At 51.7% G+C, this 13,435-nt stretch overlaps 1 long non-coding RNA gene across 1 annotated transcript; it reads left to right on the top strand.

Annotated features, from left to right (window-relative positions):
• The first annotated feature begins 4,378 nt into the window (after positions 1-4,378).
• LOC144326080 (uncharacterized) lies at positions 4,379-12,610 on the top strand. Its single transcript, XR_013391232.1, has 3 exons — positions 4,379-4,471; positions 10,918-11,074; positions 12,492-12,610. It is a non-coding gene; the product is annotated as an uncharacterized LOC144326080 (long non-coding RNA).
• The last annotated feature ends 825 nt before the right edge of the window (positions 12,611-13,435 follow it).

Genomic DNA, 13,435 nt, shown 5'->3' with positions numbered 1-13,435 from the left:
CTGCCAGAGTCCCCCAAGGGCCAGAGAGGCTGGCAGGGGCAGGGCCCCCAGGAGAGAGAGGGGCCCCTGGGGGGATCTGCACTCTGCACGCCCTCAGAGGCCGGAGGGGCTGGCAGGGGCAGGGCCCCCAGGTGAGTCCGGGAGAGAGAGGGGCCCCTGGGGGGATTTGCACTCTGCACGCCCTCAGAGGCCGGAGAGGCTGGCAGGGGCAGGGCCCCCAGGTGAGCCCGGGAGAGAGAGGGGCCCCTGGGGGGATTTGCACTCTGCACGCCCTCAGAGGCCGGAGAGGCTGGCAGGGGGAGGGCCCCCAGGTGAGCCTAGGAGAGAGAGGGGCCCCTGGGGGGATCTGCACTCTGCACGCCCTCAGAGGCCGGAGAGGCTGGCAGGGGCAGGGCCCCGAGGAGAGAGAGGGGCCCCTGGGGGGATCTGCACTCTGCACGCCCTCAGAGGCCGGAGAGGCTGGCAGGGGCAGGGCCCCCAGGTGAGCCCGGGAGAGAGAGGGGCCCCTGGGGGGATCTGCACTCTGCACGCCCTCAGAGGCCGGAGAGGCTGGCAGGGGCAGGGCCCCCAGGTGAGCCCGGGAGAAGAGGGGCCCCTGGGGGGATCTGCACTCTGCACGCCCTCAGAGGCCGGAGAGGCTGGCAGGGGCAGGGCCCCCAGGTGAGCCCGGGAGAGAGAGGGGCCCCTGGGCGGATTTGCACTCTGCACGCCCTCAGAGGCCAGAGAGGCTGGCAGGGGCAAGACCCCCAGGAGAGAGAGGGGCCCCTGGGGGGATTTGCACTCTGCACGCCCTCAGAGGCCGGAGAGGCTGGCAGGGATAGGGCCCCCAGGAGAGAGAGGGGCCCCTGGGGGGATTTGCACTCTGCACGCCCTCAGAGGCTGGAGAGGCTGGCAGGGGCAGGGCCCCCAGGTGGGCCCGGGAGAGAGAGTAGCCCCTGGGGGGATCTGCACTCTGCACGCCCTCAGAGGCCAGAGAGGCTGGCAGGGACAGGGCCCCCAGGAGAGAGAGGGGCCCCTGGGGGGATCTGCACTCTGCACGCCCTCAGAGGCCGGAGAGGCTGGCAGGGACAGGGTCCCCAGGAGAGAGAGGGGCCCCTGGGGGGATCTGCACTCTGCACACCCTCAGAGGCCGGGGAGGCTGGCAGGGGCAGGGCCCCCAGGTGAGCCCGGGAGAGAGAGGGGCCCCTGGGGGGATTTGCACTCTGCACGCCCTCAGAGGCCGGGGAGGCTGGCAGGGGCAGGGCCCCCAGGTGAGCCCGGGAGAGAGAGGGGCCCCTGGGGGGATCTGCACTCTGCACGCCCTCAGAGGCCGGAGAGGCTGGCAGGGGCAGGGCCCCCAGTTGAGCCTGGGAGAGAGAGGGGCCCCTGGGGGGATTTGCACTCTGCACGCCTTCAGAGGCCGGAGAGGCTGGCAGGGGCAGGGGCCCCTGGGGGGATCTGCACTCTGCACGCCCTCAGAGGCCAGAGAGGCTGGCAGGGGCAGGGCCCCCAGGTGAGCCCGGGAGAGAGAGGGGCCCCTGGGGGGATCTGCACTCTGCACGCCCTCAGAGGCCGGAGAGGCTGGCAGGGGCAGGGCCCCCAGGTGAGCCCGGGAGGAGAGAGGCCCCTGGGGGGATCTGCACTCTGCACGCCCTCAGAGGCCAGAGAGGCTGGCAGGGGCAGGGCCCCCAGGTGAGCCCGGGAGAGAGAGGGGCCCCTGGGGGGATTTGCACTCTGCACGCCCTCAGAGGCCGGAGAGGCTGGCAGGGATAGGGCCCCCAGGAGAGAGAGGGGCCCCTTGGGGGATTTGCACTCTGCACGCCCTCAGAGGCTGGAGAGGCTGGCAGGGGCAAGACCCCCAGGTGGGCCCGGGAGAGAGAGGGGCCCCTGGGGGGATTTGCACTCTGCACGCCCTCAGAGGCCGGAGAGGCTGGCAGGGGCAGGGCCCCCAGGTGAGCCCAGGAGAGAGAGGGGCCCCTGGGGGGATCTGCACTCTGCACGCCCTCAGAGGCCGGGGAGGCTGGCAGGGGCAGGGCCCCCAGGAGAGAGAGGGGCCCCTGGGGGGATCTGCACTCTGCACGCCCTCAGAGGCCGGGGAGGCTGGCAGGGGCAGGGCCCCTAGGTGAGCCCGGGAGAGAGAGGGGCCCCTGGGGGGATCTGCACTCTGCACGCCCTCAGAGGCCGGGGAGGGTGGCAGGGGCAGGGCCCCCAGGTGGGCCCGGGAGAGAGAGGGGCCCCTGGGGGGATTTGCACTCTGCACGCCCTCAGGGGCCGGGGAGGCTGGCAGGGGCAGGGCCCCCAGGAGAGAGAGGGGCCCCTGGGGGGATCTGCACTCTGCATGCCCTCAGAGGCCGGGGAGGCTGGCAGGGGCAGGACCCCCAGGTGAGCCCGGGAGAGAGAGGGGCCCCTGGGGGGATCTGCACTCTGCACGCCCTCAGAGGCCGGGGAGGCTGGCAGGGGCAGGGCCCCCAGGTGAGCCCGGGAGAGAGAGGGGCCCCTGGGGGGATCTGCACTCTGCACGCCCTCAGAGGCCGGAGAGGCTGGCAGGGGCAGGGCCCCCAGGTGAGCCCGGGAGAGAGAGGGGCCCCTGGGGGGATCTGCACTCTGCACGCCCTCAGAGGCCGGAGAGGCTGGCAGGGGCAGGGCCCCCAGGAGAGAGAGGGGCCCCTGGGGGGATTTGCACTCTGCACGCCCTCAGAGGCCGGAGAGGCTGGCAGGGGCAGGGCCCCCAGGTGAGCCCGGGAGAGAGAGGGGCCCCGGGGGGGATCTGCACTCTGCACGCCCTCAGAGGCCTGGGAGGCTGGCAGGGACGGGGCCCCCAGGTGAGCCCGGGAGAGAGAGGGGCCCCTGGGGGGATCTGCACTCTGCACGCCCTCAGAGGCCGGGGAGGCTGGCAGGGACGGGGCCCCCAGGTGAGCCCGGGAGGAGAGGGGCCCCTGGGGGGATCTGCACTCTGCACGCCCTCAGAGGCCGGAGAGGCTGGCAGGGGCAGGGCCCCCAGGAGAGAGAGGGGCCCCTGGGGGGATCTGCACTCTGCACGCCCTCAGAGGCCAGAGAGGCTGGCAGGGGCAGGGCCCCCAGGTGAGCCAGGGAGAGAGAGGGGCCCCTGGGGGATTTGCACTCTGCACGCCCTCAGAGGCCGGAGAGGCTGGCAGGGGCAGGGCCCCCAGGAGAGAGAGGGGCCCCTGGGGGGATTTGCACTCTGCACGCCCTCAGAGGCCAGAGAGGCTGGCAGGGACAGGGCCCCCAGGTGAGCCTGGGAGAGAGGGGGGCCCCTGGGGGGATCTGCACTCTGCACGCCCTCAGAGGCCAGAGAGGCTGGCAGGGCACGGGTCCCCAGGTGAGCCTGGGAGAGAGAGGGGCCCCTGGGGGGATATGCACTCTGCACGCCCTCAGAGGCTTCGTAGTCTAAGCTCAGGGGGCTCTCTGAGCCAGCATCTCTCTGGAGGGGTTTCTTCCCATTGGTCAACATCCTTCTTAAATTGTGGTGCCCAGAACTGGACACAGTATTCCAGGTGGCGTCTGACCAAGGCAGAATGGAGCTCAGTCTTGTAAGCCACTGGGATTAGTAGCAATATAAGTAATAATAATCACAACAAGATAGTAATATTAGACTTGGTTAACAAATGTTTTTAAGAACATTGTTCACACATATTTATACTGATTAGCTCTGTGTGCATTGCAATCACTTATTCATTGTTGTGCGTAGTAATTTTCAGTGCATTCTTAATATTACAATCAAGGTGCAATACTTTTAAAATGCACGTTTTCTTTAATTATGAGCACAGAAATAAATGACGCTCTCAATTCATCGGATGGTGACCTGTGCCACAAAGAGGGAACCAGGCAGAGGGCCTTCTTGGTGGTGGCGCCCTCCCAGCCGATGTCAAGGAAAGAAACGACTACCTGACTTTTAGAAGACACCTGAAGGTAGCCCTGTTCAGGGAAGTTTGCAATGTTGGATGTATTTATCGTGTTTTTCATATTCTATTGGGAGCCGCCCTGAGTGGCTGGGGAAACCAAGCCAGATGGTGGGGTAGAAAGAAATGGTGGTTGTTGTGACACTAGATTGAATGAACACTCATCTCAGAGTGCCCTGGAAATGGAGGGCCAGAGTCTTTTATATACGAACCTTTTATGCTCTTCCACATCTGTTTAATGCTCCGAAACCCCTCTTTTCGCTTCTTTTAGACTTTTATGTATACTTTGTGTTTTAATACTTTTTAGCTTTACGTTTTACAGTTTGGAAATGACTGTACCCCACCCTACTGATGCTGGTCTAATACCGTAATAAAGATTTGATTGATTGAAATGAAAAATCCTATAGTAATGCTGTGATTGGACACCGAAATAATATAATACAGGGTGATTCATAATGAAATATACATTTTCCAGATCCTGTAAGACAGGCGCCGACACGGAAAACAGCTGCGAACCGTGAGGTAGATGTACTGATACAGTTTGTCTTCCGCGACTGAGGGAAGTGATGGAGGTGAGAGTGCGCGTGTCACGTGACTAGTCAGGCGAAATGGCGGCGTCTGGAGTGGAGAAGGCGTTTTGGGTTCTTGAATTCAGCAAAATGGAGTTTGTTGTGCAACGGCATTTTTGATTGTGATGTGTGTCGTGTGACAAAGGGTGCACACATAGAACATCTCTGACTGTTTCTAAAATACTTTAAACATTCCCCTACAATTCTGTCACAGGTAACATGAAATATATTATATTCTCTTTTATATTGTGTTGAAACTGTATACTGCATTATGAATCACTCTGCATAATAACATAAAACATAACATAACATAACATAACACAACATAATATAACATAATATAATATATCGTACTTTTCCGTGTATGAGATGAGTAAAATGGGACCCTCCCCTTTTTCTTAATTTTCAGTTCCCAAAAATAGGGGTTGTCTTATACACAGGGGCATGTTCTACATGGTAAAATACAGTAATATGTAATATATAATATAATATAATATAATATAATATAATATAATATAATATAATATAATAATATAATAGGGACCCCTGACCCTTAGGTCCAGTCGTAGCCGACTCTGGGGTTGCGGCGCTCATCTTGCTTTACTGGCCGAGGGAGCCGGCGTACAGCTTCTGGGTCATGTGGCCAGCATGCTCATTCTGGCAAACCAGAACCGTTTACCTTCCCGCCGGAGTGGTACCTATTTATCTACTTGCACTCTGACTTGCTTTCGAACTGCTAGGTTGGTAGGAGCTGGGACCAAACAACAGGAGCTCACCCCGTCGCGGGGATTCCAACTGCCGACCTTCTGATCGGCAAGCCCTAGGCTCTGTGGTTTGACCCACAGCACCACCCGTGTCCCAATGTAATAAATATAATAATATAATATAATATAATATAATATAATATAATATAATATAATATAATATAATATAATATAATATAATATAATAATAATATACCTCGCCCCAGCTCTCCCCGCTTTCCACTGCTGCCTTTTGTGACCCATTGCCTTCCCCAGCTCTACTCTCCCCACCTCCTTTCACAATGACTCGTCCAGATTGGCGTAGGCGGCCTGCCACTCCCGTGAGCGCCGGAGTTCCCTCTCCACTCTCTTCCCTCTTGCCCGCCCCTAACCCTGGCCAGTGCAATAAAATTCATTGGACCGCAGTCAAGGCTTGGCTAAGGTCAGTTGCTACTCTTTGGAACAGGGAGCAGAGCTTACACAATACAGAAATTAAACCAACAGACTACGGAAGATGTCTTAAATGAATTTCTCAGTTTATTATACATAGCTTAGGAGAACGAAATGATGTAAAGTGAGCTTATGAATGATAGCGCATAAATGTGGGAAATGGAGCATAGAAAATGGAATACATAGAACTGGCATAACCAAATGGTATTGTTGAATATAAGAATTTATATGGTCAATAGGCAGTCATGACAAAGCAAACAGACTCAGAAACCTAACTCCTCTCTCCCTCCAGCCTATCTTGTTGTGAGATAAATATAACTTCTCAAAGCAAAAAATGATTAAATGATAAAACTTTACAAACTAAGGGCAGTAGACCAGGACTCATTGTAGTCCTTGGACAACCAAGGTAGCAAAACATTTCCTCCCATCTTACGGTTCATGTCAACAGGACTTCCTAAAACCTGGGCTAAGAAGGAACACAATCTCTTTCAGAGATGAAGAATGAGCAACATGGATGAGCAAGTGTGTTTCCTTTATGCACTTCTGGGCATCGGGAACATGGACTATTTTAAGAATCAGATGTCCCCTTAATTTCTGGTTGTCAGGTGCTCCTTTGTGTTCAGATCAGGCCTCAGCACAATCATGTAGCACTTGGGAAGGAAGATGCAGCCCAGAAGCCCAGCACTGGAGGCCAACATAGAGAAGATCTGCACGGCCACCATGTACTTGCCCTTGGTGCTCAGGGAGGTGGGCACAAAAGAGACCCAAACACTGCAGAAGACCAGCATGCTGAAGGTGATCAGCTTGGCTTCGTTGAAGGAGCCGGGCAGCTTCCTGGCTAGGAAAGCCACCGTGAAGCAGGTGGCAGCCAAGAAGCCCAGGGAGCTGAGGGCAACGTAAAACATGGCCACAGACCCTTCGTTGCATTGCAGGATGATCTCTTCCAGCTGGGAGAGCATGTCGGGCTCTGGGAATGGGGGAGAAGAGCCCAGCCAGATGGTGCAGATGAGAACTTGCCCCCCAGAACAGGAGATGACAATGGAGTTGGCCAGACTCTTGCCCAGCCATCTCCTCACCCTGTTCCCGGGCTTTGTGGCCAGAAAGGCCAGCACCACCGTGATGGTCTTTGCCAAGACAGAAGAAACAGCAGCTGAGAAGATGATGCTGAAGGCCGTTTGTCGGAGAAGGCAGGTCTCTTTCCTTGGGCGCCCGATGAAGAGGAAGGAGGACAAAAAGGAAAGCAGGAGGGAGACGAGGAGGATGTAGGAGAGGTCCCGGTTGTTGGCTTTGACTATGGGAGTGTCCTTGTATTTAATGAAGATTCCCAACACAATGCCTGCAGTTATAGATAAGAAGAGGGTAACGGAAGCTAACACCATTCCCAAATATTCTTCATAAGCCAGGAAGATGATAATCTTGGGGACACATTGATCTCTGTCCTTGTTTGGATACTGATCTTCTGAGCATTTGGTGCAATGTTCTGCATCTGAGGAAGTGGAAAAAGAGTGGCTGCAGCATCAGTTACATCCCTAAGGATCTGTGCTCTTTTACGTTTTGAAAAACTCTGTGGTGGACTTCAGTAAATAAGAATGTTAAAATAGGTAAAGCAAAATTGTGATGTAGGATAAACTGAGTAGCAATGAGCACTCCGCTTCTGTTAACTGCATTGTTTGGTCCTGCCTAATCCTGAAGAAACAGCTCTTTAACTTGACATTTGAAATGCAGTTTTCTGTTGCTTCCATGCAATGTTCATAGTAGTGAGATCAAAACAGTCCATTGATTATATTGTAATAATTTTCATATGAAGTATTGTTCATTTTTTATTGTGCTTTTGCTATTAAAAATTTGCTGGTTTGCATCACCTGTCCATTACTCTTTATAAATGTCAACATGATTTCCTTTTTGGTGTGACTTGGTATAAAAAATAAAGAAAGAATGCTTTATGGGCATTCCTCTCACAGCTGCCCACTTTCAACCCCAGAGATTTCTTCCTTATGACTACTCCTTTCAACTCCCTTCCTGGATGTAATAAAGTTGATTAATCCTATGGATGTCGAGGAAGAATCCACATTCCCCAATGTCTGCAGAAATCTCACAAAAAGTGGGTGAGACTGGATTACTGCCCTGTGTTTACTCTCTCCAGAAATACCTTCCCCCTTGGAGTCACCCACCTTCCTGGGCGGAGAAGGTCCCTTCCGCACACCGAGCACAAGCATAGCAGCAAACGGGCTTTTCTTCTAGAACCACCTTGGCATATCCAGGTCGACATCTCTCTGTACACCTGGAACGCGGTACGGCCTAACCCAGGGGTCGGCAACCCGCGGCTCCGGAGCCGCATGCGGCTCTTTAACGCCTTTGCCGCGGCTCCGGGGCGGAGGCGAGGGGAGGAGGCGCATGTTCCGCAAAGCCATTTCCGAGCTAGAGAGGAGAGGGGGTTGCGAGCTAACCCCTCCCACACTCCATTCGCGGGGGCTGGCCTTTTGCCCCCGCGAGAACAGGGGAATCCCCGGGCGTGCCTGCAACCCTGCCCGCCAATCGGACCGCCCTCTTTGCCCCGTTCCAGCTCGCACCCTCTCCCTTCCTTCCCCTCGCGGTGTGTGGGATTCCACTCCCGGCAGTCCTTCTCCGCCGTCCTCGCTGCTTTCCTCCCCCCCGCCCCCCGCTTTCCTCCCTCTCTAGCCTCCTCTAGGCGTGGGTTGAAGCTGCGGCGGCCATTTCTTTAAAGGGCACCGATAAGGGGAAATCGTCGGCGCCATCTTTGTGGGCGCACGTGGGAGTCGCGGGAGCGGCCATTTTGGTTGAGGGCTGTAAGCAGGCTGCATTGAAAGGGGGCATGTAAGCTGGTCACTGTTTTGAAGGGGAGTGAAGAACACACACTCAAAAAAAGGTAACTTGTTAATTTAACCTTTATTTCTATGAGGAGGAGTAATTCTGAGGGGTCAAACAAAAAAATAATAAAAAAGTGTCAAAAAAGTTATTTTAAAATGACGAGGATGACATTGGGCCCTCATTATTAATTATTATTTACATCAGGCACTGATTATGATTTATGGTACACTGGGGCCCTGATTAATTTTCTATGGCATTTTGGGGCATTGATTATTGGGCATAGCAAATTTTGCTATGGGGCCCTCTGATTTCTAGTTGCGTCCCTCTTTTGGACCCCCGGTAGCCCAGCCATGGATAAAGGCAAGAAAAGAAAAATTTCTGAAGAAAACAGAATGTCTAATGATACATGGACAGAATCATTTGCCTTCTCTACTGACAAGACTGGTTTACCAGTATGCTTAATATGTGGTGAGAAATTTGCAAACAACAAAAAGTCAAATATTGCAAGACATTTCCAGAATAAACACACAGCCTTTGCTGAAAAATATCCAGATGGAGATGAGAGACGAAAAGCCATTGCAGAACTTATGAGGAAGGTTGATAGGAGCAAAAATAATTTCAAGAATTGGGTGAAGTCTGCAAATTCCACAACATATGCTAGTTTTGTAGCCGCTCAGGAAATAGTCAAGCACGGTAAGCCGTTCACAGTGTTATATTTGTTTTAAATGTCGCAATGGTTTTGCGGCTCCCAGTTGTTGTTTTTTCTTCGGAAACAGGTCCAAGTGGCTCTTTTTGTCTTAAAGGTTGCAGACCCCTGGCCTAACCAGAAAGACAAGAAGGTGCAACAAAGAGGAACAGTTAGGAGTATTTGTGGGTATGTAATTCACTCATAGGGTGAATTGAAACTGATCTCTGGACTGCAGCCTTTGACGCCCTCATCAGGGTCCTTTCAACCCCCCACTGACCATTGGGGTGACCAGAATATCTTGTTCTTCGTTCAGGACAACTGAGGTTTGCGCCACAGAACTCTGATTCCTCTTCTCCGTTTACCTGCTTCCCTGCTTAAAAAATCTTCAAAGAAGATAGCAATGGAGTCTGAAATGTGATTTCCCCAGTTTTCAGGATTCTGATAATCTCTCAACCACTAATTTAGATAAATTTAATATGACTTTTCCAAATATTGGTTTCCCTCACTCTGTTCTTGAGGGATGCAAGGTTTCCTCTTGTCGCTGATCTATTTCCCTAGTTATTTCTAGTTTACATGCCATTTCTTAACGTTAACCTTATATTACAATAGGGTTGTTGTTTTTTTAAATTATCATCTTTCACCAACAACTGTGAATGGTGTCTTCTCTGAGGACCTCTGGGCTCTATGCTTTCTGTGAGCATCCCAAATTTCCCACCTATCTCAGCTGCTGTGGAAAGAAGGAGTGGCCGTTGCAGCTGTTATTGGACGGTCAATACATCATTGGTCAACCTGATATAGTCATTTTGCAGCAGTTGTTCAAGGAAAAGCATATTCAGGATCTCCTAGCCTCCCCTCTCTGTGATTCCCCCTACCTTGTTGAATTTCTTGGGCCACTCAATGGCTTCTGGGTTAATGGTGAACTTTATGCTAGCAGACGTCTCTCTCCTTATATTCCCAATAACGACACAAGACTTATTGGGAGAGATCACCCAGTTCACAATATCAAAGTCCGCTGGCAGCTCCCAGTTCTCATCCAAGCACAGCCTGCCTCTGGAAGTATTCAAACACTGGATTTCTCTCAAGAAAGGGTGAAGCTGGAATGACAGGGGAAAGCACCAGCACTGAGAAACCTGGAAGCCAAGATGGATATCTCAGTCCTACTCACTTCAATCTCTTATGATTTGGGGCCTGGGTGTATCTCATGTAGACTGGAATTCCTATTCAGCCATTTTTATTACTACAGACCCTGCAAGTGCCCCAATTTTCCAGGGATGTCCCTGGATTAGAGTCAGTTTTTCATTTGATCCCGAAATTCCCCACTTTTCCTTTTCTTCATTGGAGAAAAGTTGGCAGATGTGGAGTTATCCAACCCACAAGCCGTCCAATCCTGTATCGGGAATTTTAATATGTTTTATATTTTAGTATGAATTTCTTTATTTTGGGAGCTGCCCAGAGTGCTGAGGCAAGCCAAAAAGATGTGTGGGGTATAAACAGTGATATATTTCTAGCAAAAAGGGTGCCGGAAATCACCATGAACACCTCCCTCTGAGAATGGCAATGGTACCCGCCTGAGAGGTGCCAGAACTGAGCTTGAGTGAGTCCCGACCCCCCAGTAAAAAAGCCCTAGGTATCAACAGTAAAATTTTCATTATGGAATGGTATGTCCCTATTTTCATCAGAGAAATGTTGGGCGGTCTGCTACTATTACTAATACTAATAGTAATTATGATATGTTGCAGGTCTATCCCCAGTCAAGATCAGCATCTGTGTGGACTGCAGTTTGCAAAAAGGGGAAGGAAATACCTGCCACGGCTGTAGCCTTTGGGGTCCCCATTGCTCTCCTTCCTCCACCATCAGCAAAGCATGCAAGGCCTGAGCCACAGCTTGAACATGGATGTAAGTGCCATAGCTGTCTAGAGACAGGGCTCTCTCATGCACCCCTTGGGATAATGGCTCCAGTTTCTCCTCCTCTTTGCATCTTATCCTGCCTTTCACGGACAACAAATGCTTTGAATATGAACACTGAAATGCTTGATTGAAATAATCCCTAAGATTGAACTGCAATTTGTCACCTTTGCTGCTCCTTATTCCGGTCTGAATTGCAAAGGACAGAGAACCATGGAGGTGCTGGAATAAATTTGGAGGGATGTAAAAGCCATTTCTGATTTCTAGCAAAGATGTTGTGATCCAGACTTTTGCCCCTATTTCCTTCTCATATACCATGTTTATTGACAGGAGTATTATGATACCTAGTGCATTGGTTATATAGGAAACAAATATCCCAACTTGTCTCCATAGGAAAAAAGGTTCCCCAGGCCTGATAAATTGACCTGGATCATTTTCTGGTACTCTTTTTGATAAAGCAATGCAGATCCCTTTGCTGAGCAGCAGAGGTTTCACAGCGCTCACAAATCTTTCTCCACTGTCATTGTCTGGAGTGAAGAGGCCAATCCACGTCCATCCAAAATGCAGGAGCAATTCAACAATCCCCTGGTACTGACTTTCCTCTTTGGGACTCATCCGGTAGACAAAAGGGAACAGGGTTTTACCTTCGAGAACCTGGGAAGTGAAGCCATAACTGATCTAGCAAGCAAAGCAAAGATCAGCAATTTATTTTACTTTCAGCATAATGGGTATTTAATCATCTGAATTGCCTGATATCTAAATCTCTGCTGGCTGAGGCTGATGGGAGTTTTAGTCGGAAACATCTGGAGGTGCCAAGTTGGTAAAGGCTCAGTTTTGAAAAAGGGATGTTGAATCCATAGCTCAGGATTTTCCCATTTTGAAAAATATCCTCACTTTACCCCTCCCAAGAGAAAATAGAATTTTACACAGTTGGAATTCTCTGTGCTTCCATGCTCTCCCACTACTTACCTGTGGGATTTTGTAGATGCCTGACAAGGCTGAAATCACTCTTGAGATGAAAGTGTTGCTTCTTTCAAACACAGCCAGCAGGTGATTCTGTTCTCCACAGTGATAATTGGGAATATTGCATCCACTGCCTGCAAGCAGCTCTAGCATGGCGTCCGAAGTCATCCGTGCATCAAAATAGTTCTCATAGATGTTGTAGCCCAGGGTGATGTTGGGTAAGAGCCTGAGATCCTGGTTGATCTCTTGGATGGTGAACAGGAAAGACAACATGTGCCAGTAGAACCTAGGTGCCTCCCTGCAATAAATGAACCCTTTAAACAGAGTGCAACTGGCATTCGTATGAATGGGGGTGGGGACATTATATGATCCACAAAGATTAATATTTGTTTGTTTCTTTGTTTTTCCATCCTTCTGCATTGACATCAAACCTTTTCATGTCTAGCATAGAGGAAGAATTTGGAAATCTCTGCTCCATTACAGCACCTTTGAAGCACACAGAGCTGTTCAACAGTGGAACGGACTCCCTCCGAAGGTGACCATGTGTCATGGATGCTTCAGGTGAGATTCCTCTGGGTCCCTTCCATCTCTACCACTCTATGATTCTATTCTACTGTGGTTTTATGAGTAAGAAATGAAGGCGCCCCTCAAAAATTGTGATATACTGGGAAGTTGCTGCAAAGGCTGCTTTTCTTGCAGTGGTCTTTGGCTTCTTCCAAGGGGCTAGACTATAGGTAGGTAAGAGACCATTTTATTGACAGAAGAGAAGCACCAAATACCTCAGTCCCCTTTTACTTACATATGGGGCCTGGTGGCTTGCAGGTTTGACTGTGTGGTAAAATTATAATTTTGTCCATATTCTGGATCAGAAACTACACGAATGAGCACACCTCCCTTTACTAGAATCTTTTACTAGACACCCCTCCCCAGCTCCCAGCTCCTCCAACAGCAAGCCCAATGGTCAGGGCAGGGTAGTCCTGCAACACCAGCCCTTGGCTCCCCAGCCCTGAGAAAGGGGCTATTTCCTTGATAAACAGGAACCATTATAAGGAGTGGAGGACCATGAAACCATCTGCATATAAGTGCATACACTTCAGTCCTGGCGAAGGGTGTCTGAGAAAAGTTGTATGGCGTTTCCTCAACAAAGCGTTTTGGAGAGATGATCCCACTGATGAAAAAGTGTCCAGGCCGGTAGTAATTGCGAGCATCCGTTTGATCCCTGACCAGATTCAAGGGGCATTTCGCCTTGTGGTTCTTGCAGACTCCAAAGGACATCATGAGCAGCAGAAGCAGCAACAGAAGGAGCAGGGATCTCATTCTGGCTCTGCCTCCTCCTCCTCTTACCTGCCAAGGAGGCAAAGCAGAAGAACCCAAAGACTCTTGCAAGGC

Source organism: Podarcis muralis, chromosome 18 (genome assembly GCF_964188315.1).
Source record: "Podarcis muralis chromosome 18, rPodMur119.hap1.1, whole genome shotgun sequence".
Classification (NCBI taxonomy): domain Eukaryota; kingdom Metazoa; phylum Chordata; class Lepidosauria; order Squamata; family Lacertidae; genus Podarcis; species Podarcis muralis.
The sequence above is the reverse complement of the archived record's forward strand: the minus strand, read 5'-3'. Positions and strand labels throughout refer to the sequence as shown.